This window comes from Crocuta crocuta, unplaced genomic scaffold (assembly GCF_008692635.1).
Source record: "Crocuta crocuta isolate KB4526 unplaced genomic scaffold, BGI_CrCroc_1.0 scaffold70, whole genome shotgun sequence".
NCBI lineage: Eukaryota > Metazoa > Chordata > Mammalia > Carnivora > Hyaenidae > Crocuta > Crocuta crocuta.
In genome coordinates this window covers 15,119,144-15,145,825 of record NW_027528417.1, presented here as the reverse complement: position 1 = coordinate 15,145,825, position 26,682 = coordinate 15,119,144, and the positions used below count along the sequence as shown (strand labels likewise).

General features: G+C 42.5%; 1 long non-coding RNA gene across 1 annotated transcript; it reads right to left on the bottom strand.

The window, feature by feature from the left end:
- Positions 1–716: 716 nt before the first annotated feature.
- On the bottom strand, positions 717–26,671 carry LOC144223735 (uncharacterized). The gene is made up of 3 exons (XR_013332808.1): positions 26,568–26,671; positions 1,716–1,864; positions 717–903 (listed from the first exon to the last, which is right to left on the bottom strand). It is a non-coding gene; the product is annotated as an uncharacterized LOC144223735 (long non-coding RNA).
- Positions 26,672–26,682: the final 11 nt, after the last annotated feature.

Here is a 26,682-nt window from a genome sequence, read left to right as displayed (position 1 = left end):
TCAGAAAATACCTAACTTCAAAAAAGCTTTTGAAAAAATTTAAAATTATCTTTCTGATCTGAGTAAAGGAGGAAACAGAAAGCCAGTAGAATGAAAAGTGATGGAGGGGCACCTGGGTGGCTCAGTCAGTTAAGCATCTGACTCTTGATTTCGGCTCAGGTATGATCTCACAGTTTGTGGGATTGAGATCGAACCCTGCAATGGGCTCTGTCCTGACAGTGAGGAGCCTGCTTTGGATTCTCTCTCTTCCCCCCTCTCTCTGCCCCTGCCCCACGCATGTGCACATGCTCTCTGTCTCAAAATATTATTTTACAAAGCAATAGAGATTTTAAATTTTCTGCACTGAATGTATTGAATGCCTATTATAGCCATTTTCTGTGCTAGACTATTTCCTTTTGGTGTGTAACTTAATCCTCACAACCATTCTGAGGTCCCCGTGATCACCTTTCTTTCACAATGAGGAAACTGTAGCTCTCAGTGCCCTGCCCAGCGTCACACAGTTAATATGTGACAGAGCTGGCATTCAAACTCGGGGCTTTTGAACTATGCTACGCCATGTTATCATGAGGCTTTATTATCAACATTGTCATTACAAAAAAAAAAAAACACATGAAGATAATTTCAGATTGCAAGATGCTCATTATCTCAACCCCAACCCCCTTATTAACTAGCTCATCATGGCCGGTGTGGAATCAGGCAGCAGGAATTGGCTATTTTCCACATGCTCAGCATGAGGTCGCAAGAAGAAGAGAAATTTTGAAAGACAAATCCTTTCCCTCAAAGAGCTTACCATCACGTTGGGCAGTCAAGACTAATGCACACAGGACAGACATTTAAGCCAAGCCACGATTACTTGCGGAGCAGGGTGTGAGCCTGACTAATGCGACAGGAAGCCATGCAGAGCTGGGGAGGCCAATGCAGAAAGAGAAAATGAAGCCCCGTTGGGAGGTTAGAGCAAGGTAAGCCATGAAGTGCCTTTTACATTTCTTGAGCTAAGATGTGCCGAAGCGTGTTTAAGACCCATTATTCGGAAGATTCTGGTGGGCCCAGATCAGAGCGAGACCGACTGGACTCAAGGCAGTCCCCCAGGTGTGTCCAGTCCGCCATGCTGTGATGGAAGAATGACCACTCGGGGCTGCCATGTAAAGCCTACTGTTCTCACTTTACTCGACAACATCAAGTAGGTCCACTTTGGGCATTTTTAAAGATAAAATAATCATGAGTTTAAAGATAATCACCCAGCACCAACCTTTGACCCTTCTTAAAATTTCTGCACCTTCCTCCCACTCTTCCTGAGCCAAAGGCACAGCCATGTTTTTGACTTCGGCTCTAGAATGGCATGGTCTTCACTGTGGGAACTTCCTCTCGCCCAGTCCACAGTCCTCACATTGTCTAGGCCTAGTCCAATCCAAGGCCCAATCTAGGCCCAAGTCCCATCCAAGAAGGATGCCCTTGCTGGCTTTCTACCGCCTCCTCCATTTCCCGCTTCTCAGTCTGGTTCCCAAAGACTTGAGGTTGGCTGGTCTCAGCCTAGTGTGTCCATACCCACACTCCAGTCCCTGTGCCCTGGCCTTGTGGGGAAGGCCAACCTCCCCAAGGCCCCTACGAGCAAGTGTGAGAGGATCCAGTAGACGTGATACCAACCCCCTCTTTGAAAAGTCCCGGTATCTTTCCCTAGAGTAGGTCCCTCAGAAAGCAAAATATTATCTCCATACCTTTTGTTACATTATTTTCCTTCAGCCTTCATTTTACAAGAGTTTCCATTTGAGCACCATTCTGTCTTTTGCAAAACTTTAACTGGAGGGATTGCCCCGTGCCTTCACATGGGAGACAGTATGCAACGCGGTTAAGAATCAGAGATGGCCTGTGGTTAGAGAATCAGAGAGTGCAGTTAGACAGCCTACATCCAAAAGCTGCAATTTATTTAATGTCTCCAGACCCCCATTTCCTTATCTGAAATATTATGTTAATAATATGCCACATCATAGATGCATTGTGAGGCTTAAAACAGCTCGTTCCTTTCATTGGCATAGTGCTCAGCACTTGGCAAACACTCAACAATGGGTGGCTCTCAGAGGCACCTGGCTGGCTCAGTTGGCAGAGCCTGCCACTCTTGATCTCCGGGTTGTGAGTTCGAGACCCACATTGGCTAGAAAGCTTAGTATGAAAAATAAAGAGTGGCTATTATTGCTTTATTAGGGCATACACAATATATTACTTTTAGAGTTTCACTATGGGAGGAGAATGTTTTATCAGACAATGAGAGGGGTTGAACACAGCATACATCCCTTTCTGCGTTTGTGGCGATACTCAGGATACAAAGGTTGTAATTGCTCCTATCAAGTGGCTGGTAACATCTACACTTTCATGTCAGATTCCGCACATTCTGAACCTCGGCTGCATGTTAGAATCACCTACGGAGCTCTGGACAATATGAATCCACATCTCCTGGAATCACTATTTTTCATAAGTTCTCCATTCATTGTAAAGCATCCAATGGTAGGAACAATTGATTTAGGCCCTCTCTCTTCTTTTTAATCTTAACTATCCAGTTTTACATTGTTCCACTTTACTAACTCTTTTAAATCTTTTTTGAAAACAGGAGGCTTGTGAAACCTCCAAGAAACGGATAGACAGATAAATGGATGGATGGACAGATGACTGTAAGTATTACGTACACCAGGATTGCCACAATAGGGACAGAGAGTACAAGATGGGTATAAGTGGCATTTCCAAAACTTACAAACAAAGTACTTACTAAGTATGAAGAATGAAGGAAAAGAATAAATCAAAAATGACAAAAAGTTTTCCAGTCTAGTGTGCCTAAGGGGATGGTAATGTCACTGACACAGGTAAGGAAACGGTCTGTGGTTTCCAGTAACTCACAAGGAAATGGACTGACCCAAAAAGCACATCATTTAAGATATTTCAATAGCTGAATAAAGAGATGAAGTCAACACACAAGTGGACTGGAGAACACCCACGTCCCACCTCAGATTATTTCATTTATTCTGATGTCTGTGACCCCTGACATACACACAGGGGAGTATCATTAGATACTCGTGGACTAAAGCTTGTGGAAACTGTAATCACATGACTCCTTCTAGCAAAAAGAAATAAAGGAAATAAATTATTCTCTAAAAGTAATCTTAACTTCTGTTTCTTCTAGTGAACCGGAAGCCCGTATCTAGCAAAAGACCTTTGTTACAACAGCTTTCCTATCTTTTATCTTCTCTATCTGGCGTGTGGAAATGGTATCATATTGTGGGTGTGGAAATCACACTATTTTATCATGGCTATTAAAAATAGACGAGGGGCGTCTGGGTGGCTAAGTCGGTTGAGCGTCTGACTCTTGATTTCGGCCCAGGTCATGACTTCGTGGTTTGTGGGATCAGGCCCCACACGTCCACGTCCGGGTCTGTGCTGACAGGGCGGAGCCTGCTTGGGATTCTTTCTCCCTCTCTGCCTCTCCCCCATTCAGGCACACATTCTCTCTTTCTTTCTCTTCGTTTCTCTATCTCTATCTCAAAATAAATAAATAAGCTTTAAAAAATCAATGAAATTGGTACACTTATCATGATGAGCACTGAGTAAGGTGTAGAAATGTTGAATCACCTGATGGTACACCTGAAACTAATATAACACTGTATGCTAACTGTACTGGAATTAAAATTTAAAAACTTAATTAGAAAACAAGATCCTGCCACTCCCACACTTAAAACTTCACAGTGGTTTTAGTTCACTACGAATAATACTAAAACCCCATATCACTGTGTCCAAAAACCCCTGTCACCACCTATTACTCATGTCTCCATCCTTATCTCAAGCCGCTCCCTTCTTCATTCACAGTGTTCTAGTGGCAAAGGTCTTCCAACAATTCTCGGAATTGAACAAGCTCTTTCACACAGTAGATCCTTTATGCTTCCTAGTCTCTTCTGACTGCATGAGTTTCTCTTGCTCTAAGCAAGGCAGCTTCCTTCCCATCCTTTAAGTCTTCAGTATAATTTCAGAGAGACTTTTCTCTGACCATCCTATTCACCAGTCCCCACACTAATTTCGTCTTTAAACACAACACCCCACACTATTTTCCCTTCAGAGCATATGTAACTATCTGTTGTTATTTTGTTTCTTTATTTCATATAACTATTTGTTAGTGTTTGATTGATTGATTTCATTGTTCAAGAAACTGTTGAGTGCCTACTATGTTGCTTTGTTCTTGGTCTGAGAACAACAGCAGTGCACATCCTCATGAGCCTTACTTTCCAGCAAGAGAGATGGGAAATAAGGGAAATATAGCAGAGTAAGAGAATGCACAGTTGGGAGAAGGTTTGGGTGAGTTGGATGGGATTTTCTAAAGAAAAGATACTTATGCATAGAGTTGAATGACATAAAAGAAAAGTTTGGAAGCCCTGAAGGAAAAGCAGCCCATGCCATCGACTAAGGGCTTGAGTCCTGTATATGTAATATGCCTATAAATACCAGATGGAAACGTTAGTAGGTAGTTGAGGATACGTGTAACACCTACGAGGAGACATGGAGAAGGTGTAGCAGTCAAGTACAGAAGCAGTGTGGTCACTGAAACTGAGTGTAACTCGCCCAAGATAACGTGTTAGTACCAGGGAGGGTTTTCAGGGAGCGATCTAGCTGCGGGTTTTTGTTTCTTTGTTGCAGAAAGGTCAGAGACCAAGTGGGGAGTACTTTCTGTGTTAATCAGTAACTTCCTTTGTATTTTGACTGCAAGTCTCTGACACTTGGAATTCTCACTAAATGGAACCACACAGTGAATTGCCAAACCTCCCAGGATAGATGGCAAGGAATTTTTACTCTAGTAGTTATGGCTTTGCTTTCCTTCCGGAATGAGTCATATCTTTTTGCTTTCATTCTTACATTTATAAGACTCTCCAGCCTCTGACTGTGCTCAGCTTTATGCCAATCACATGGTTTTTCCTTAAGAAACTTGCCGGGCATTTAACATGGGGCATCTTTGTCTGAAAGGCACCTATTTAAACAGTTTTTTAAAATTATTGTTATTCTAAACAGGTGACAACTATTAACTGCTATTTTGTAGCTAAGGTGGTGGGGAGAGGGAGAAGAATGATATTATTAGTAAAGTTCAATGTTGGGGGTGGGGAATGGACAAAATAGTAGCTCTTGGGAAAAAATCTAAGTGCCAGCTTTTCAGGTAAACACTACTGACCGCTGGGTGGTTTAGTACCGTGTCAACCTGGCTAAGCAGGAATCCTGTTTCCAAGAAGCCCCTTCCTTATATGGCTCTAAGTTAGAGTTGCTCAAAAGAGCAATTCGTGGGTGGTGAAGGCGGAGTGAGCCACGGCTCTCTGACGCCATGGGGTGAGATGCCTGGGTGAGGACACAGGGAAGCTGGAGGGCTCCCGACGCCTTCCTCATTCTCTGCTTTGCCTGTGGCTCTCTTCCCACCACTGCCCAAGTTGACCTTCAGCCATTATAGGCCAGCAGAGCAACATCTCCAGATTTCTTCACTAACTCCCCTTCACAGGCCCTCTGTGGCTGCATGTGCTCCCCCTACGAGCCCCGATTTGTCCAACAGCGCTGCGCCCGAGGAAGCCTGATCAGTAACTTTCCTCTCCTCCTAGCCCCTCCCACAAGGGTGTAAGGTCTGATCCCTGAGACGCAACCCCTGTACCATAACACTCATGGTGGTTCTGTCCTGATCAAACCTTGACAGAAGGTTTTTTTTTTTCTATAATCATGCATTAGGGGAACACACTCCGTGGCTTTCAAATGCAGACCCAGGCCCAGCAATGCAACTGCTTTTGAACGTCTCCTAAGACAATGAGTAAAGGCTGTTCCCACCCTAAGGAGATCGGTTTAGTGGGGGGACACAGACACCTAAGAATAGATACCAATCAGCATAAAGATGACAATGATAGGGAGAGGTGTGCTTAGGGGAGAGAGATCCAGAAGGAAGAGTCAAGTCTGAGACTGTAAGCAAGCTGTAGGGTAAGGTCCTGTCTCGTACAGCACTATAGTCCCAGGACCAAGGCATAGAGCCCTAACAGAAAATTGGGGCTCAAGAAACATTTTTTGGGCACCTGCGTGGCTCCATTGGTTAAGCGTCCAACTCTCGGTTTTGGCGCAGGTCATGATCTCATGGTTTCGTGGGTTTGAGTGCTGACAGTGTGGAGCCTGCTTGGGATTCTCTCTCTCTCTCTCTCTCTCTCTCTCTCTCTCTCTCTCTCTGCCCTTCCTCTACTCACACTGTCTCTGTGTCTCTCAAAACAAATATATAAACTTAACAAATTGAAAAACGAGAAACATTTTTTGATTTGCATGGAACTAAACTGAACTCTATTTGCATATGGCGCAGCATTGAGCCCAGGAAAGTGGCACTAAACAAACGGCTCATGCCTTTAGCTCACAATCTAACGCAATGATTCACAAATGTGAGCAGGCATCTGCATCGCCTGGAAAGCTTGTTAAAACCCAGATTGCCGGGGCCCATTTCCAGAGTTCTCATTCCATAGGTCTGTGGTGGGGACCTGGGTCCCCTGAGTTTCTAACAGGTCCCGGAAGAGCCCAGGGACCATACTTTCAGAACTGCTGTTCTCAGCCTGGCTACACATTGCGATCACTTGGACAACTTTTAAAAACGTCTTGCTGAGAGCATCATCTCAGACCTATTATCATGTTTTAAGGGCTCTGCAGGCGGGGCACCTGAGTGGCTCCTCCGACTCTTGATTTCAACTCAGGTCATGATCTCACAGCTCGTGAGGTTGAGCCCTGAATTGGGTTCTGCGCTGATATCACCAAGCCTGCTTGAGATCCTCTTTCTTCCTCTCTCTCTGCCTCTCCCTTACTAATTCTCTCTCTTTCTTTCTCAAAATAAATATTTTTTTAAAAAAAGAGCTCTGCAGGTGATTTTCACCTGTAGGTCAGGGTTGAAACCGCTGATGTGCCAGATGGGAGTAGTTACCATTTATTACCTGCTTGCTACGTGCTAACATCTGAAGACCCCATACACACGATCACATCTGTGAATCCTATTTTGCAGGTAAGTATGAAGAGCCAAAAATTAAGTCCTCCATTAAGAGCAACCTCGGGCTGCACGTAGCCCCAGTACCAGTCCCAGGAAAAGCCTCAGACTGTTCAAGGCTAAAGCCATCCTCAGACCACTCTCAGTTCAGCTAATCAAAAACATTCCTATGGTCTGAGTCAAGGCTGGGAACTGCAGATACAAACTAGCCAATTTCTCACCGCTTGCCTGAAGCCCACGTGGGCCCTTTGAACTCACCTCATAATTGGTCATTTTCAAAGGATTCTCAAGAGTCATGATTGGGTCCCACCAAAAGTAATGAACACCTCACAGATACTGAATGGTCAAAGCTGTTACCATGGGTGCTGCTGTACAATTGTAATTGGTGCTTATGTGATGATGCTACATGTACTGTAACACCCCCATCCCTTACTCCTTAAAAACCCTGTTCGCTATTGTTCTTCGCTTCACCTTGCTGCCACGACACCGGTAGGCTGGTGAGCCCCTGCTTGAACTTGTAATAAAGACCCTTTTGTATTTGCATTGGTGCCGGCTCCTTGGAGGTCTCTGGGGACTCGCGATTCGGGCACAACAAGTAAACCAAGCTTCAGAGAGGTGAGATCAAGCTGGCCAAGGTCACAGATCTAGCGTCAGTGGGAGAGGCAGGATTGAACCCAGGTTTTTCTGACCACAGAGTCCACACTCATAACCACCAATGACTGTGCCACACGAACCTCCCAGAAACAGCACACCTGGTTTGAATATTGAATGATAAGTAGAGGTTCTGAGGCAGACAAAGGGGGAAGAGCATCTGAGGCAGAAGCACTGAGCTCCACATCTCTGGAGGTGCTGAAGTAGAGTCCTGAAGTCAGAGGTATTCTGGGAAGGACTTCTAGCCGGGGAGGACGGTGGGACAAGATGGCAGCTGTGGCCCATTGTCCTCTAAGAGTCTAGAATTATGTGACGAACCTATCTAGAACTTGATGGAGAGGAGAAGGAGAAAGATATGGGCAATAATTTGCTCAGAGTTGCCCTCAGAGAATATTTAGCAGATGCTTCTGTCCTGTATTTAGTCTTTCTATTTTGAACATCTATTACTGCTCTCAGTTCTGAAACCATATCCACCCAAAACAACTTTATGCTCCATATACGTGCTACATAAATATTAATAAGTGAAAGCCAGGACATAGGATATGAAAACGTAGGACTAAGATTGAGGCTATTCATATTTAAATATTCATTTAAAGGTTGAAATCCCCTATTAATGTTTCTCTCATTAGAGTGTGTGTTCTTTCTTTTTATATATTTTGTAGCATACAGTACTTTAATGTTTCATGTAGGAAATTTAGAAAACTCAGAATAAAAGGGGTGCCTGGGTGGCTCAGTTGGTTAAGCATTCAACTCTTGATTTCGGCTCAGGTCATGATCTCATTCTTGGTGGGTTTGAGCCGGCTTGGGATTTTCTCTCTCTCTCTCTCTCTCTCTCAAAAAAAAAAAAATAAATAAACCTTAAAAAAAGAAAAAGAAAATACAGAATAATGTAAAGCAGAAAATAAAAGCTATTGTAATCTCACCAGCCAAATGAAATTACTGTGGAAATTTTGGTTATAACTTTCTAGATATGTTTTCTCCAAATGTCTGTAGGTGTGGGTATTCCAAAATGAGAATCATGCTGTAAATGTAGTATATAATCTCTATATTTTACTCAGCATATGACAATTTTTTACATCCTTAGATTTGATTCCCATAAATTCTTTCATAATTATAATAAAGATATGAATATATTTTTTTATTAAAAAATGTTTAATGTTTACTTTAAAGAGAGAAAGAGAAACAGAGCATGAGTGGGGGCAAGGGGCAGAGAGAGGACACCCAGAATCAGATCAGGCTCCAGGCTCTGAGCTGTCAGCACAGAGTCTAATCCCAGCCTTGAACCCATGAATGGTGAGATCATGACCTGAGCCGAAGTCAGTCACTTAACCAACTGAGTCACTCAGGCGCCCCTGAATATCTTTTGAAATATTTTTTTAAGGTTTACTTGTTTTTTGAGAGAGAGAGAGAGAGAGAGAGAGAATGAGCGGGGGAGGGGCAGAGAGAGAGGGGGAAAGACACAGAATCTGAAGCAGGTTCCAGGCTCTGTGCTGACAGCTCAGAGCCTGATATGGGGCTCGAACTCAGGAACTCTGAGGTCATTACTGAGCGAAAGTTGGATGCTTAACCGACTGAACGACCCAGGTGCCTGCTTCCCAATATCTTTCAAAGATGTTTTCATTTTTAAGCAATCACTGCACCGCACATGGGGCTCAAACTCCCAACCCAGAAATCAAGAGTCACCTGCTCCAACCCCCCCATCCCGAGCCAGCCACCCACCCAAATACACAAATACCTTTAAATTGTGATACACTGCCAAAAAATTGCAGTGGGTTAGAACATTCAGTAAGTATGGTACTTGTTGCTGTTACCATCCAGGCCTGTGGCTAATAATACAAAAGATGGACCTGTAAAATGGGTGGAGACTCTTCTATCAGCAGCTTGACTCAGAAGGAAAACCAACAGTCTTCGGTTTTTGAATAAGTGTTTCTACCCTTGACAGGTGATTCAGCTTAAATTTTATTCTGGTGAGTGAGGATTCTTTGTGAGATTCCAGCCTCGGTAGGAAGCAAGTTTTCCCTCCCTCGTAAGATGAGAAGCAGAGTGAAGGAGGGCTACCGCCCAAGCTCTTTTTCCAAGGTTATCTTTCCTCCTTTACAGGGAACTGCTGCCCCCCAGAGGACAAACGCGTAGGTGACGGTCCTTCTAGGAAGCCCCAGGCTGCTGGGAGAAAGTCCTTTCTCTTTTTAATGAATACATTTCTATCCTTTCTTTTCCTTGTTCTTATGGAGTTGCTATAAAATTTCCTGTACAATTTCCACTTGCCTGAGAGTTTACTAATTCCTTTTATTACATGGCTGTGATTTTTCCCCCTGTGAAAGTCCTATGGACCCAGGAGGATGCTAAAGTCACAAAGGGACTCTAGCCTTTCTTTTCTTTTTCATTTTCTTTCTTTTTTTTTTTTTTTACTTTTTTGATGTTTATTTATTTTTGAAAGGGAGAGAGAGACAGAGCATGGGTGGGAGATGGGCAGAGAGAGACACACACATAATCTGAAGCAGGCTGCAAGCTCTGAGCTATCAGCATAGAGCCCAACATGGGACGTGAACCCACCAACCCAGAGATCATAACCTGAGCCAAAGTCAGAAGCTTAGCTCACTGAGCCACCAATATGCCCCAAAGCATCAGCAAGGCCTTTCTGAAGACTGTGGCAGGAAAAGCTTTTTGTTCCTGGACGGCTGTGTGCCACAGACCCCTGAGAACAAGAGGCTCCATTTGGCAGAAGCCTTAGAATTATCTAGGGTAATTCGACCATGGAGGAAATTAGAAAATAATTTCCAGGAAAATATCTCAAATTCAATGGGGTACCTACAGTTGGTTTCAAAAGACCGCTAAGACTTTATAGGAATCTAGAAGAAAGGATCCTAGAGTTTCTCAAGAAAAGTGACACATTAAGTCTGAAGGAAAAAAATTCTCCAGGCTGGGAGGGAAGGCAAATAAATGCTTTGCTGTGACTCAGTGCCCAGCAGTAAAGTTTCTACAACTGTGGCTTGTAGAAATGCATCAAGTAAGCTAAAGTTAGTCTTCAGAAGATAGCAACTTAAATGGGACTTTTTTTCTAGGAGAAGGTGACTTCCAAGTGGAAAAGTTCGGGTTTAGATGAGAATTAATACTATATCTGATTAAAATAAAGGTAAAAAATAGGAATTATGATATTAAGATAACTGAAGTATTAATAAAATTTTAAACAATATATCAAGTGTTTTCTAATATAAACATTCTCAAAAACATTTTTAGATAAGAAAAAGGAGAATTAACTTTTATTGAATGACCTGGTGTCCCTTTCAATTATAAAATAAAAAATAGAGATAGGCAAAATTACATCGAGCCAACAATTAGTAGTCATAAAACGGGAATGAAAAAGTCCCTTTGCCCTCACCAAACTCATTTGTCTTTTCAGGAGACCCATTTCTTTTGTAAAATGATTAAACATAGGGACAGAGCTTCCAACTGAAAAGACCCTAAGAAATCTCTTAATTAAGATTTGTAGATTTATAGGGTTTTCATTTTACTTTTAAAATATAAGAATGAGGGGCGCCTGGGTGGCTTAGTCGGTTAAGCGTCCGACTTTCGCTTAGGTCATGATCTCGCGGTTCGTGGGTTCGAGCCCCGCGTCGGGCTCTGTGCTGACTGCCGGCTCAGAGCCTGGAGCCTGTTTCAGTCTGTGACTCCCTCTCTCTCTGACCCTCCCCTGCTCACGCTGTCTCTCTCTCTCTCTCTCTCTCCTAGAAATAAATAAAAATATTTAAAATATATATATATATAAGAATAAAAGTAAATATAAGGCAAGTTTATGTAATACTATTCAAGTACTTGGATATATCATTTTTTTAAATGTTTATTTATTTATTTTGAGGAGGGGGGCAGAGAGAAAGGGAATAAAGGATTCCAAGCAGACTCCGGGCCTGACGCAGAGCTTGATCGCATGATCTGCAAAATCATGACCTGAGCAGAAACCAAGGGTCAGACGCTTAACTGACTAAGCCACCCAGGCGCCCCTATCTTTTTTATATATTCTGGATGTGAAAAATAGCTATATATTTATTTTGTCCTCATTTTGTCATTTGAGAAATAAAAAGCCAAAAACATGACATATAATTTCATGTGAAAAGTTTAGCATTTTCCAAAATGGTAAGTTAAAGGCAAGTTTCAAGATTCCAAACACTGGCTTATAAAATAATGCTCCCACTAATATTTTAAAATTTGTAATCATAAATGTGGGCACGCAACTGGATTTTGCATTTATTTGAATAACACATGTAATTAGAAGCTAGTCTCCTAAGCCTCAGACAACATTGCGATTTATGAGAACCTACAGAGTTCTTTTATGTGTAAACCTAGACGATATGACCTCTCTGTGATAAAAGTGTAAAAACGGTGTTATATTGAACTTTGATGCCAACTCAATATTTTTTAATCCACAATTGTCTTTAGAAGCTTGAGCTACTACATTATTGAGATACTTAGCTAATAATCAACATTTTCCATTTAAAATATTAACATTTAGAGTGCCATGAACTGGACAATCTAACATTTTACTCTTGTTTCAAGCTAACAAGTTAGCCTCCATAATTCCATGATCCTGGCAGAAAACATATGACACTGGGTCAGAGACGATATTTTACAGAGCAATCCTTGCGTTTCACAGGGCGACACGAAAGGGGTCAGCTGATCCCTGCCTCCCACACGCAGTGGACGGCATAGCAGGAGAGGACCCCCGAGTCTTCACAGAACAAATATTTTATAATAAGCAGTAAGCCCGCCTGACCTTTGGGTAGGAAGGAGACACTATCTTTATTATAGTGGACAGTAAATAAAATTGCCCTTTGCTCAGGAACGAGACACGATCTCTATTCCCAGGGCTATTCATTGTACAAACATCCTTGAAAGATAGTCTAGAACCAAGTTAGCCATTGCCTCTGCTCTTGAGATGTGCAGAATTATGAGGAACCCATAGACAGGCCATGAGGCCTGTCTCCCAACACAGAGAAATAAAAAATAAAATGTGTAGCTCCTATGTGACACCTAAGCATGTTTTCTGTAGATGTATTCTTACTTGGGCATGAATACTTTTTCCTTCAGAATACCCAATTAAGACAAAAGAAACATAAGCATGAAATTATGATATATTTGATAAAGTTCTTTTAAAACCTAGATTTTTTGAGTATTTTCATTTCAAGTGATATGACCGGAGAAGTGTATGTGTGAGCGTGTACATATCAGAGCTAGATCAACGTTAATGATTTTTTAAAAATTATTTCTAACAGAGGAGAGATGACTTGCAGTTGGGAAGAAGAAATTGGTCTCTGGGCATGTCATCTGCTGTCGGCAATGAAGCAGGTAAAATTTCTTTGCCTAAACTGTGTTCCAACATGGTAGCAAAAGTTGTCATACCTCAGGGGGTGTATTCTCCCTTCTCACAAGTGTGCCGGTATTGATCCCGATCTCTGTGATGTTTCTGAGTACTTCATAGATCACAAGTGTGAACACAACACAAGTTCCTCACTGCTAAAAGGATCATATGTCCACTATTAACCTCGGAATGGCTGTTATAAAATATCCATTTAAAAATTTCAGTCACCTTGGGGCGCCTGGGTGGCTCAGTCGGTTAAGCATCTGGCTTCGACTTGGGTCATGATTTCACAGTTTGTGAGTTAGGGCCCCGCATCGGGCTCTGTGCTGACAGCTGAGAGCCTGGAACCTGCTTCGGATTCTGTGTCTCTCCCTCTCTCTGCCCCTCCCCCACTCACACTGTCTCTCCTTCAAAAATAAGTAAACATTAAAAAATATTTTAAAAAGAAACAAATTTCAGTCCCCTTTTCTATGATCTTTATCAATTGTGCAGTCCCTTAGGGCTATTTTTTCATGTATTTCTACAATTTGGCCCCAAATTCCGAAGCTCTGGGCACTTACAGGATGTCCCCTTGGCCAAGGATCTTGACAAAAAAATGGATTAAAATGGCCAGAAATAACGCCCATAGCAAAGAAGCAAGAAGCGGTGGTGACCTCCGGGGAGAGCAGCCGGAGGGGAAAGGAGGCTGAGAAACACTTCTTTTTAACCACTTACTCCTTTCTTGTACATTTTGTACGAGGTGTATCATTACTTATCCAGAAGTGCGTATAATAAAGCAACCCTCTTCTAAGTGACAATTTCACACACCTGCTCCTTGAATTACGCTTCTCACGGACAGATCTGCACATGTGCAAATGTGCAGGTGCAGAGCGGTTCGTGGCAGCGTTGCACACAATGGCAGCAGGTGCAAAATGTCTACGTGTCCTTGGAAGGGGGCCAGTGAAATGAATGTGTAACCATTCAGCAGAATGCAGACTGAAGGAAAGATCAAGGTTCTGTACTCATGTGGAGTAATATCTCCAAATACATTAAGGAAAAAAAAGAGAGAGAGAGAGAGATACAGAAAAGTAAAGTATCTCTCATTTTCTGTAAAATAGACACCCATTTCCTTGCTTATGTGGTAACAAATATATATAAAGGATACAGAAGGAATTAATATAACTGGTCGGATTGGAGAGAATGATTAGGTGGCAATGAGACAAAAGAGGGTGATTCTTCCCTGCATCTACTTGTATACCTTTTAAACTGTAAATCTTGGGCCACCTGGGAGACTTAGCAGGTTGAGCGTAAGCTCAGGTCATGGTCTCACGGTTCCTGAGTTTGTGTCCCACATCAGCCTCCCTGTGCACATCAGCACAGAGCTGGCTTTGGATCCTCTGTCCCTCCCCCTCCCTCTCTGCCCCTTCCCCTGCTCACACTCTCATGAAATGAAACATTTAAAAAAATAAAAAAGAAATCGTATATACCTATTACCTATTCACAAAATAAAAATAAACATTTTTAGAAGAGGAAGATAGTAGTGAAATGTTACCAATTTCAAAAAAGCTCACCAGTGTGCATGTCTGGAGCTCCACCATAGTGAAGGTGGGGTCCCAATAAAATCCATTTACCCAGTCTCAGAAAGGATCCTGAAGTTGTGCAAAGTAGAAAGAACTAACTATTTTGTAGCGATAAATGAGGAAACGCAGATAGTTTTCTATAGATACATCTGTTTTTAAATGTGTAAGTATCCATATATCAGAGGACTCTTCTTCCAATGAACTTTTCCAAGCTTTTAAAATTGTGACATGATTTTAGACTGACAAAAGAGTTGCAAAAATAATAAGATAGCTCTTGTATACCAACCACCTTTCACCTGGCTTCCCCTAAGGTTAGCATCTGACATAACCATAGTGCAGTTATCAAAACTAAGAAATTAACACTGTGTAATATAATAAGATAGTAGACATTGTATACTGTAACACACTATAATACATAGTATAATACTATTAACCACACTATAACTTTATTTTGACTTCCTGTGAGCTTTTAAATGATGTTTCTAAACCTACTTGATTCAAAAAGCAAGCCATTAGTAAGAACATGAACACATTGTTTCTTTCTGTTCACTTTTTTTTTTTTTTTTTTTTGCTTTTAGGTCTTAACTTTTTGTCACATATATGCTTCTAAATGTTCAAAACAGCTAGACTGTATTCTGAAGATTTTTAAATTTTCATATGTATGTACTAGAAGGCACATTTGTATCTGTAATGAAAAAAGGATGCTATCGAATTGTGGATTTGCCTTAAGGGACTGCTTAAATTAGGCTGGAGGAAGCTGCTTATCTGTTTCATTGACTGATCACATTTCACTAGTCAGCAATTCTGTTAAATATCCAGTTAATTGAAAAAAAATTTTAATTCCATTCCTGAGTCTAGCATCAAAAGCAGTGGCTCTCAAAGTGTAGTCCGGAGATCAGCAGGCCAGCACCGCTAGGGAACTTGTTAGGAATGCAGATTTCCAGCAATCTGTGTTTTAGAAAGCCCTGTGTGATTCTGAAGGTTAAATTTTAAAAGAGTCTGATGAAAAGAATTGTTTTGATGACTAAAGGGAGAAGAGGGAGGGAAAGAAGAAACTAATACAGAAATTCCCAGTGGGACATTCAACCTGTCTGTTCATTCATAGAAAGGTCTTTCTTCAAACTTTTTTCCAAGGAATCAGATTGTATGTACTTTCTCTCTCTCTCTCCTTTTTTTTAAGTCAAATTTTAATTTTAAGTAATCTCCTTGCTCGATGTGGGGTTTGAACTTCTGACCCCGAGGTCAAGAGTCCCGTGCTATAATGAACTGAGCCAGCCAAGCGTCCTCTGTACTTGGCTTCTCTTAAGTACTGACACACTTCCCCACGCATCAAGCTTTGACCTTAGCTACCCTTTGACCTGAGTGAACTGATTCCAAAGACTACCAAGTAATGAACATAGAACTTCTATATTGATAACCTCTTCTGCCAGAAACTGACTTGATAATTTTCTGGACACGAAACTAGAACCAGCAATCATTTCTTGGCAGAAATTTCAGTGATATCAGTTTAGTTAAAATAAGACCAGTCCCTCAACAATAGAGTGTAAATTGCAGTTACCTTAGTATATTACCTGTGAGTAATTACATTGACAAATTTCACAGACCTCCAAACAGTAGGGAAATAACAGATGTGCATCCTGATTAGTGGCTAATCTCATCTATTCCTGTGGACTCTGCTGACGATTCAACACAGCACATCCGTTATTCAGTTCATGCAGTCTTCCAGGTATGCAGTTGTAGAGGCTCCGTATAGCCAATAACTTGAACAATGGAAACCTGAGTAAGGTAGAAGGACCCACGGTACCCCCAATCCCCAGGCTGAGTACATACAGACCCATTAGATGACCCACCTCAAAATAGCAGTAAGCTCTAGCTGACCAATGGGTTCCCTATACCCCGTTGCAGCTACCAAAAAAGNGCTGTTCCCGCCCCCTCCTCCCTCCGCACCCCACCCCCACCCCAGCTTCCTTGGGGGGCGTGTTCAGTAAACTTGTATCTCCCTTGTTCTGCCTCGGGTGAATTCTTTCGCCACCTGTGCTTCCTTCTTCCACTGGATTGGATTGCCCATTTGGTGGCCCCCATCCAATGCCACTGCGTCTCCCAGTGATAACCCACGGGACGTTTTACAGAAATGGATGATGAAAAGAATTGTCCAACACAGATGGAGTGCATCTAAGAAAGGAAAAGTGATGTCACTAGGAGATAAGTTGGATGTGACTGAGGAGTTACTAATGGGAGAGTGTGGAGGAATCTGCCAATCTCCAGACTCCAGGTATCCAGCCAGAGGGATTTTGTGAAGGTGACCTCACCCACAGAAACACAGAACTCAGTAAGACACAAAGGATGAAGATGTCCCAGTGAAAGTAACACTTGCAAACCCTTCGCATCAGAGGACCCTCCGAGGTGCTGTATAACACTGAAAGTACAAAGGACGGAATCTTGTAAGCAAAAGTAAGCTGCCAAATTAAATACTCCCCTGAGAGCTGGGACCTGTGTAAATGCACTGGCAGACTGAATTAGAGGCTGAAAAACTGTATAATGAGTTGGGAAATGATAGTTCAGAGACTATTGCCATGTCTTGTATAAGTTACTCTTTTTAATGTTTCTTTCTTTATTTTGAGGGAGGAGGGACAGAGAGAGAGGGAGAGAGAGAATCCCAAGCAGACTCCATGCAGAGCCGGATGTGGGGCTCGATCCCAAGACCTCAAGATCACTACCTGAGTTGATATCAAGAACTGGTCACTCAACCAACTGACCCACCCAGGCACCCCTTGTATAAGTTACTCATAGCTCCTGAAGTTTGATTTCTTCCTGGTTATTCTTAGCAAGTTACTAGTCTGATTGTAATATTTAAATTATTGTCTCTTTTTTTTCTGAAATATATAAATACTTGTGAACTTTTTTATTATTATTAAGCTAGAAAAGGATTTTGGGCTCTCCTCCTGTGTTTGTGGTGGTTAAAAGAAGGAAGGAGGGGAGGGGGCAAAAAGGGGAAACAGAGAGCAATGAGGACCCCTGTTCTCCACCCACCCAGCCCCTCCCAATTGTTCTCCCTTGACTAGTGTCTCCTTCTTTTCTTAGGGATTCAAGTTGTCTATGTATTAGTCATTTTAAATGTTATTATTTCACATTTTCTTTCAGATAGCCTTTCCATTATCTGAAGTTCATGGCCACTGAACCCTATTGCTTGTTTTAAGTACACTCTCTCAGGCATGGTGCATTGTTTCCACGCATGTCCATGTTTTGATTATGAGCTCCTCTGTAGCCGAGATTGCTTTTTCCCCAGAGAACCCGTCGTGGCCGGGGTGAGAAAGAATCCTGGCAGATCCATTCTCTGTTGATTCTGCCAAGAGCCTTGGGATGTCACTGCATTTGGACAGGCTCTTATGTTCAAGTCTCAATTTGGGGTTTGCACGACTTCACTGTGAAAGGAAATTCAAACTCCAAACCTCTGTGAGGAGCTGGATTCTGAGATGTAAACAATGGGGGAAGCCAGGTGAGGGGTATGTATAGGAACTCTGTGTAGTATCTTTGAGACTTCTCTGCAAACCTAAAGCTAGCCCAAAATAAAAAGATAATTTTTATTTTTTATTTATGTTTAAAACGTTTTTTAAGTTTACTTATTTATTTTGAGAGAGACGGAGACATGGGAAGGGCAGAGAGAGAGGGAGAGAGAGAATCCCAAGAAGGCTCCACACTGTCAGTGCAGAACCCGTTGTGGGGTTCGAACTCACGATCTGTGAGATCATGACCTGAGCTGAAACCAAGAGTCAGACTGACTGACTGAGCCACCCAGGTGCCCCTAAAAAGTTCATTCGTAAACAATGAAGCCCCCACATAAACACTTAGGTAGCTGTAGAGTCAGCTTGTCTGCTTACTGGTCCCGTTTTTACGCTCTTCTTCATTTTGGGTGTCTGCAATATCCTTTCATCCTTCCAAATTCAGCTCTGAATTTATTTATTTATTTATTTTTTAGTTTATTTTGAGAAGAGAGAGATCACAAGCAGGGATGGGGCAGAGAGAGAGGAAAAGACAATCCCAAGCAGGCTCCATGCTGTCAGACCAGAGCCTAATGGCTTGATCCCACAAACCACGAGACCATGACGTGAGCCAAAATCAAGAGTCAAACAACCAACTGAGCCACCCAGGTGCCCCTCTAAACTCAAAATAGTCATTGTTATCATTTACCTGGCATTTCTGGGAGTTATTGTAGGTGGATATTGAGATCCCGTCAACTCACTACAGGTGGAATCTTAACTCCCCATTTTCTCTTGAATCCACACACATCAAGCTTTTATCCCTGCCCCTGAACTGCTCTGGTCAGTCTTCCCAGCTGCATTCATCTTGCAAGCCAGCGGTGGATTCTTAATCATGAACTCTATCTTCCATTAGCATTTGAACAGTTGCACATTCCTTGAAACCCTACATTCCCTCGGTTTGTCACACTCTCTTTTTTTCTCCTCCTTCACTGGCCTCTCCTCAGACTACTTGGTGGACTCTGGCTCCTTTGCAGACCTTTAAATGTTGAGTACCTCCTAACTCAGTCTGCCACCCAGTCCCTTATAATTTTACATCATTCCCTAGGTGGTTCAATTCAGTTCAATGATTGTAAATGCCATACATATGCCAGTGGCTCTCAAATGGAGATCCTATGACCTGATTTCTTGTGCGCCCACCCCTGGGTCCCTAGACTCCTGTATACTATACAGTTGCCTAGTCATCATCCCTACTTGAATGTCAAACAGTATTCTGGATTTGGTGCCAACAGTTACAAAATAGGTCATCCACCATATGCCTGTGGTAGACCTGGGCCAGCCCTAGTGGATGTGGCAGCAAAGAGAACAGAAAAACAAACCCCTGTGGGATAGCAAAACCTTCTCTGTGGGGTAGTAGGTAGACCTTTGAGTGTGAACATGGCCCTTCCCCAAGTCTAACGGTACAAGACAGTAAAACCATGCTTCTCTGCATTAACCCCCAAATTTCTAGTGTACCTTCATGACGACCCTCAATTCAGAAACCTACTACTTCACTATATTTGAAGAATAAACCTCTAAACTAGCCAGCATGAAGGAAGGAAAGTTGCCTAACTACGTGGAGTAGGGGAGGAATTCCTGAAATCTGCCTTTTCTTTTTTCATTTGTCCTCACTTAATGAGTCCTCGTTGCATTGGGAAGGGACAGAGTTGTGAGTGTGTAGAATTGTTCTATTCCATTGTCTTTCAGACAGAACTGGGATCCAGGTTCTAATTTGCTTTTAAGTTCAGGATCTGAATCAGAGTCCGAGGAGGCGACAGCTGTTGAGAGAAAGGCAGGAAACAGGAGTGTACTTGACCTTGTCCCAGGGCTCCCATTCAGGTATCTGAGGACCCTCCAGATAGATCACCCTGTAGAATATGGATGTCCTAAGCCTAGGGCTGGTCTCGGGAAGTGGGAGGTCACCCACCTGTGCAGAGGAAGGACCTGAGAAGCCACTGTCCTCTTATCTGTACCCCAGGATGCTGTGAAGGGCCTTTTCATAGAGAGGGCGAGGTTCCCTCCTTGGCCTCTGGTTGGCCTCGGTGAATAGCAGAGAGCAAATCCTGCAAATTTATGAGCATCTGGAAACATTGTTGCCATTTTTCTTTAGGCCCCTGTGCCTGAGACCCTGGCCAAATGCTTTTGACCATATGTGGTTCTTCTTCCTCACTTGTTCACATTCAAGGAGATCTCATTCTTACAGGAAACTCTGGATTTCCTAGTCACTCTAAGGTTTAACTAATGGGCCCATGGGATTTTCTGATCTCTGGGTTTCTTTTTCCTGCTTTACTTCCTGGAGGTTTCTAGTTAGTTTCAGCAGGACGTGTGACTTTGTCCGTTTTCATTCCTGAGTTTTCTCTGCAGCCACAGGGTTCACGTTCAAGGCCGGCAGAGAGCTGGCACTTATTGTAAGGCCCAGCTGCATTTCAGCAGAGCCTGGAGGGGCCCTGATGCGGCAAGGAGCTTGCTCCTCTCTGTTCTGGAGGTTCCTGCTTTTCCAAAAGATTTTAACTCGTGTTCATGTTTTGGTCTTGCATTGCATGGCCAAAGGAAACTGATACTTCCAGTTTCCAAGTCTGTTGGTTGTTCTACATATAAATGGGTTGCTCATCGGCTTTCCCCACTCCCCACTGAGGACTAAGCTTTCTCCCAGCCGCTAATTTTGTCATCATTTCCCTTTTTGCTTTCCAATTTAAGAAGCCTTGTGGGCTGTTGTCTCATTCCCAATTTTCTTGAGTGTTTTATTGTTTTTAACCAGGCTTTTTACCTTTATTTTCATTAGCTCTTATCATCTTGCAACTTGAACTGAATATCAAGACTTTAATATATAGAGACAACAAGGTCCTCTTGAAAAAAACAAGTTCCTCTTGAAGGGGCGCATGGGTTAAGCGTCCACCTTCAGCTCAGGTCATGATCTCACGGTTTGAGCCCTGCGGTCAGGTTCTGCGCTGACAGCTCAGAGCCTGCAGCCTGCTTCTGATTCTGTGTTCTCCCTCTGTCTCCGCCCCTCCCCCCTGCTTCCCTTCCTCCCTTTCTCTCTCTCTCTGTCTCAAAAATAAACATTAAAATAATTTTTTAAAAAATTTCCTCTTGAAGGAGGAGGTCATGATGGAGCAAACATGGGGCTCTTAATGCCCCTGGGTACCTAAAGAATCTACCTAGATCCACAAACGGAATTTTTCAGAGTTCCCTGGGAAGCTTTGAAAGCTTACTTAATGCTTGTTAGCCTAGTGTTAGCCTAAGAACTCTTATCTCCCTCCACTCAAGCAAAGCATTCAAATGCAAGCATTTCAAGATAAATCATGTAATCTCAGTACATTCCAACCCCCTCCGCGGTTTTACCTCTAGGAACCGGGGTCCCTGCAAAGAAGGAAGGCCTCCAAAGTTGGAAAATAGGCTCCCCAAAAGAAAATTTAATAATTATGCCTCCCACTGGGTGTCCCTCAGGGACTCCCACTGTCCCACAAGCATCCCTCTGTCTTATTAAACAGCCTTTGATCTGATTACTCTCAACTCATACAGGAATGCACGCCCTGGCTCTACTTAAAAAAATTTTTTTTTAATGTTTATTTATTTTTTAGAGAGAGTGTGAGCAGGGGAGGGGAAGAGAGAGGGGGAGACAAAGAATCTGAGCTGTCAGCACAGAGCTCCATGAAGGGCTCGAACTCACAAACTGTAAGGTCATGACCTGAGCCGATGTCTGAAGCTCAGCTGACTGAGTCACCCAGGCGCCCCTCTACTTTTTAACCTGGGAACCTCATTTAGTTCATTTGATAGACTTTCCATTCATCACCTACTTCAGTGAGTCCTACAGATTCAGCAACTCATCCCAAAATGAAGACCGACAGCAAAGACAGAAGACTCTCGCTCGCTCGCTCCAAAGGATCACTTTTTTTTTTTAATGTTTATTTCTGAGAGAGATAGACAGCGTGAGCAGGGGAGGGTCAGAGAGAGAGAGGGAGACACAGAATCCGAAGCAGGCTCCAGGCTCTGAGCTAGCTGTCAGCACAGAGCCCGACGCGGGGCCCGAACCCACGAACCATGAGATCATGACCTGAGCCGAAGTCGGACGCTCAACCGACTGAGCCACCCAGGCACCCCAAAAGGATCACTTCTTTTGGTTTGTCAGGGAGTTCTGTCTGGAGCATCTCCATTACCTTCTGGAGCAGTTTGCGGCTGAGCTTACCGCAGCCCCATCTCGTCCAAGCACCCAGGTTTTAGGATGTGTTTAGATGTATACTTATTAGAATCAACATTTTATTTTACTTGCACAGCCAGTAAGAAGACAGCTAGACACAGGATCTGAGGTTTCCTAATCAACTAACAGAAGAGACATCAGGTTATATAGAAAGATCAGTCATATTAAATAAATCAAGCCTACCAAAATTCAACTCCAATGTGAGTGAATAAATTCCATTTTCTATTGCAAACATATTCTGTAGATTAAAGAAACACTGCAAAGTTGGATTTGCTTTGTATTAGAAGGGAGATGAAATGACAAATGATGGAAAGAAACTCATGGGAATAACAACAGACATCTCAGGAATTCTTAGCATTTCTTATTGACCACAAAAGATAGAGCCTTGTAAATTACAATTAAGTAAGTCCTTTTCTCCACCTTTCTGACCCCCTACTTCTGAGATTACCAGATTGTACATATTCTTTAAATTTTTTTTTAGTGTTTATTTATTTTCAAGAAAGCACATGTGTGAGCAGGGGAAGGGCAGAGAGAGAGGGGGAGAGAGAATCCCAAGCAGGCTCCACACTGTCAGCACAGAGTCCGATGCAGGGCTCAAACCCACGAACCGTGAGATCATGACCAGAGCTAAAATTAAGAGCTGGATGCTTAACGGACTGAGCCACCCAGGCACCCCTGTACATATTCTTGGTCCCTAGTTTCTTAACTTACTGTGGAAGATAATGACAAGCCTAGTACTTTGAAAATTTCAAGTACTTGACATAATAGGTCAAGATCATAACAGGTTGCTTACCCCAAAGCTTATTATTTTTTTAAGTATTTTTAAAAATTTATTTAAGTAATCTCTGAACCCTATGTGGAACTTGAGCTCACAGCCCCAAGATCAAGAACTGCACACTCTTCCAACTAAGCCAGCCAGGTGCCCTGACCCAAAGCTTATTAAATGACATTATAATGTATATAATCTATGTTTATTGAGATCAAATGTAAGTATAAAATTTTAAAGTTACTTTTCAAAGGAATTTTAAAGGAAAATAAAAATAAAGGCCTCCAGCAAGGGGGTGCTACCACTTGATTCTCTTCTCTCTTCAGGGAAGACTAGAAGACCTTCCTAAGGGGCTCCTGGATGGCTCAACTGGTGGAGAATGTGACTCTTGATCTCAGAGTTGTGAGTTTAAGCCCCACGTTGGGTATAGAGATCACTTAAAAAAAAGAAAAGAAGAAGAAGACCTTCTCAAACAGAAACTGTCTCAGAGCATCAGTAAGTTTTGTTCTGCCTCAGTCTTTCTATGGGGGTCAGGAAGATAGCATCATGGCACTTCGAGGAGGTTTTGGTTTTGTTTTGCCTAAGTTCTATTGATATAATAAAAATATAGTTTTCACCAAAAGCAACTGACAATACGTATCTGGCTAATCACAGACTTCAGCAGGATTCTCATTCAGAATCCAGCACAGGAAACCAAGGTCAAGTTGGCCTCTGCCAGAGTCTGGCTGGATTTCAGGAGGCCCCCCCGTCTGTCTGTTCTGGTGTATCCCCAAAGAGTCAGGAATTTTCAGACGGAATCTACTGACATGCAGTGTTTATTTTGATAGTTACGTCATTATTTTATCAATATTAGAAACATACAACAAATTAAATCTATGACTTCACTCAAGTGGAGTAAATGCAAGTCAGCTTGTAAAAATACTAGGTAAACAATGGTACTCAGATTGTACTCAAGGATGGCAACAGTCATGAAGCCCAAAGAATCGAATGGCCAGATTCATACCAAGGCAACGAGGGTCTGTAAACACCTGCTTCACTTCCATGTCTACTACACCACAGATCCAGATGTAAGGGCTGGATCCAAGGACCACCACCCCCCAGCCCATGCTCTGGACCCAGTCTCCACTCTGGGCAGATGCCCCTTACAGAATTCACAAATAACACCAGCAGAAGTGACGGTACCAAAGAACCCAGTGGTGCAGCAAACCAGAGGAAATGTTCTGCTGCGCTGAGCTTTGTTTCTTAATGTAGTAGGGTTTGGAGAAGTCTCACTTATTAAATGTCCTTTATTGTTGTTAAGGTATTGTCTGCACTGGAGCACCTGGGTGGCTCCATCCATTAAGCCGCTGACTCTAGATTTCAGCTCAGGTCACAGTCTCATGGTTTATGAGTTCAAGCCCTGATGGGGCTCTGCACTGACAACACAGAGCTTGCTTGGGATTCTCTCTCTCTCCCTCTCTCTGCACCTCCCCCCATAAATAAATAAACTTGAAAAAAACAGTATTGTCTGTACCATTAAAAAAATAAGATTAAAACATTGCAAGTAGAATGACAATTTGTTTTACAGTCTAGACAGTTTAAAACAGCTCCTTGTTGGGGTGCCTGGGTGGCTCAGCTGGTTAAGCGTCCAACTTTGGTTCAGGTCATGATCTCATGGTTTGTGAGTTTGAGCTTGGCGTTGGGCTCTGGAGCCTGCTTCAGATTCTGTGTCTCCTCTCCCTCTCTGCCCTTCCCTGCTGTGTTTCTCTCTCTCAAAAAAATAAACATTTAAAAACTTAAAAAAAAAACCTCAGCTCCTGTTGAAAGCACCTTCAACAGGGGATAAAAGTTTGCATAGAAGCTGGAGGGAACATCATGATGTATGCTTTTCGAACGTGGATAGTTGTCCATACAAGGAGTAATAGACTCTCTAAAAGAAATTAAACAGAATATCAGCATTACAAATCTCTGTAGAAAATACACATTATTCTTCCACCTGTGAGTCCTACTATTCATTCTTCTAGTTATTCACTCATTCATTCAAAAAACAGACCGTTTACTCTATGTGTAAGGAATAACTGCAGGCAATGAAAAATTCTCCTAATCAGTTTCTTTGACCTACAAATCAAAGAAGCAAAAAAAAAAAAATCATTTTGCCATTTTTGGATCAAAATTCACAACTTCTTAGAGGCTTTTCTGGATCACCTCTATTCTATTCTAATACTTTGTTTACCATCTCCCCTCAATACTTAAACACTATTCAACATGTCGATTGGTTGTCGTAGCAGGCAAAATAATGCCTCCCTTGCAAAGATGTCCATGTCCTCATCCCCCAAACCAGAGTGATGTGGCCAGGAGCCAAGGAATGTGGGCAGCCTCTACAGGCTGGAAAAGACAAGAAACAGATTCTTGCCTAGAGTGTCAAGGAGGAGCATAGCTCTGCTGACCTCTTGATTTTAACCTTGTAATATACAGCGCACTTTTCTGAGCTTTAGAATTGAAAGATAATACTTCTTTTGTTTTTTTAAGCCATTAAGTTTGTGTAATGAGTTACAGCAGCAATAGAAACTAATGTAAGCATCAGAGCTTTGGGCTTCATGTTGCGGGAGATGCAAAGAGGAATAAAACACAATCCCTTCTCTCAAGATGCTTATTTACAGTTTAGAAGAGATGAGATGCGTAAACTAAACTATTAAGCTAGAACATGATGACTGTTGTAAAAGAGGTACCACAGAATGGCTATGGGAGTCCAAAGAGGGAAATCACTTTGTTTTTAGGGTACTTTGGAAGGGCGTGGTAGAAGAAAAGGCTTTTGAGCTGACCCTAAGAGGATAAGTAAATTTTAAGAGATAAAAGGGATGGGAGCCCCTGAGTGGCTCAGTCAGTTAAACATCTGACCTCGGCTCAGGTCAGGATCTCACGGTTTGTGGGTTTGAGCCCCTTATTGGGCTTTGTGCTGACAGCTCAGATCCTGGATTCTCCTTCAGATTCTATGTCTCCCTCTCTCTCTGTCCCTCCCCCCTTTAAATAAACATTTTTTTTAAAAAAAGAGATAAAAGGGATAGAGAAAGTGGCATAATTACAAATTAATTCACATAGTAAATTATTTTTTAATAAACCTATTATTAATCCTTTGATAAAGGAAACACTGTTGTGTTAAAAAAAAATCATGCCCTAACATATCTTTTTAAAAAACTGTTTGTTTATTTTTGAGAGAGGGAGAGTGTACACACATGTGAGAAGCAAGGGGCAGAGAGATAGAGGGACAGAGGATCTGAAACAGGCTGTGGACCCTGGGCTAAAAGCAAACAGCCCAGCCCAGGGCTCTAACTCACAGACCACGAGATCATGATCTGGGTTGAAGTCAGATGCTTACCACACTGAGACACCCAGGCACCCCATATATTATGTGAGATCTTCAAACCTGAAGAATGACACCCATCAGTCGGCTAGAGCTGCCATTGTAGGATACCACAGACATAACGACTTAAACAACAGAAATATTTTTCTCACAGTTCAAGATGCTAGACGTACAAGATCAAGGTGTCTGTGTTTGTTTTCCCCAGATGCTTCTCTGCTGGATTTGCAGACAGATACCTTCTCACTGTGCATGCACACGGCCTTTCCTCTGTGTCTTCCTCTTCTTACA